Source organism: Mixophyes fleayi, chromosome 1 (genome assembly GCF_038048845.1).
Source record: "Mixophyes fleayi isolate aMixFle1 chromosome 1, aMixFle1.hap1, whole genome shotgun sequence".
NCBI lineage: Eukaryota > Metazoa > Chordata > Amphibia > Anura > Limnodynastidae > Mixophyes > Mixophyes fleayi.
In genome coordinates this window covers 437,856,608-437,858,319 of record NC_134402.1, presented here as the reverse complement: position 1 = coordinate 437,858,319, position 1,712 = coordinate 437,856,608, and positions in this window count along the sequence as shown.

The window sequence follows — 1,712 nt, the reverse complement described above, 5'->3', positions numbered from 1 at the left end:
AGAACCTGCAGAGCCAACAGGGCGCTCGCTGATTGGTGCATCGCAGGCCCGGTGGGCGGGGCTGAGTGGATGCCTAGCAGCGAGCTGCTGTGTGGTCCTCCGGACGCAGAGGTCGCTGTAGGCCCGGCAGACACCGGCGTTTACTGTACCTTCTGGTTATTCAGGGCACCTGTACTGTTACATTTACAGAGGAACTAAATAAAACAATGAGCATATGTGGTTTAAAACAGAATAATGTATGTGACATCAACATGATGAAATGTTTTATATACGGACAAATCTGTATATTTATTTGTCATGATGCCTCTCTCAGAGGTGATGGAGCTGCATTGTACATCACTGCAAAGGAAGTTGTATGATTGTGGAAATGCCCAGCTCTGGTTGTATTTTTATTTTTTAACTTCAATAGTATTTTTATTATTAATTTTTCAAAAATTATGGGGTACAGAAAGATGAAAAGGGATGGGGGGTAAGGAAAGGACACAAAATTAAAAGGGGAAAGGTTGAGGGGGTACATAGTGGGGGGAACACATTAAACAATTCTGCTGTTAAACCATATTGAACACATGAGGGAGGGAACCTAATAGGATCCCTTCCAATTCGTGAAAGTTACACTGGTCGAATGGTCACCATAGAACTACTAATAGGGACATTGGGGAACTTCTCTAAGTGTAGGAGATGCAGGTATTAGATCAGAGTCTATTCGATTTGGACGCGCTCCCTCTCCGTCCGTAACATACACATGCCAGCTGAACCACTTCATTATCGGGGACGAGGTGGCAGTGGAGTAGGGCATCCCCTCTGTCTCCATTTCAAAGCTGAATTGCACCTTGGCCACTACTTTCGATATCAAGGGTGTCTGTGGTGACCTCCAACCTTGAGCTAAGGAGGCTCTTGCGGAAATCAGAATATGACTAAGGACATATTTAGCATGTGATGGAAACTGAGGGGGGTAATGCTGCAGCAACGCAACCTCTGGGGTAGGGGAGAGATTTTGTCTAGTAACCTTATTGGCTAGCTGGAAGATTTGACCCAGAACGACTGTATATGGGGACAATTCCAGAATATATGCATCAAATCCCCCGGTATATTGCATTGCCGCCAGCAAAGTTTCGACTGGGAAGGCCACATTTTATGAAGTCTAGTTGGGGTAAGATACAATCTATTAATTCATTTTAGCATCATTTCTGTGTGATTTATACATTTGGACATTCGGAACGAGTTTGTGAAAATGGCTTCCCATTCTTCACTTTCCAACTCTAGTTGAAGGTCAGATTCCCACTGTATTTTAGTTTTATTTTCTGATGTAGAGGGGAGAGTATAGCGGTAGGTTGTTTGTTTTTTTTAAAACATTGTGATTTGTAAACAAGTCAGTAATTGGGGATGTGTGTAATACATGTGCACACAAATATGGTAGTTTACAGTGAGCAACTTGTCCTGTTCTTAAGGACAGTGCCCCCCACCACTTATCTATTGCGGGGTCGAGAACCTGGTAGGTTGCCCTGCTCTCCCAGGAGCCCGGGAGGTCTCCCAGCAATGCAGGCGTCTCCCGTACAAATCCAGGGAGAGTAGGCAACTATGCTTAAAGAAAAGCAGCTAAGGAATCTCTAGAGCCTGAAGTGTCTTTTACATTTCTGTCTCCATTACTGAAGTCATGTTGTCTTACCTGTCAGTCTGATTAAATCTTGGTCTCCATGAAAATGGCCACCTCC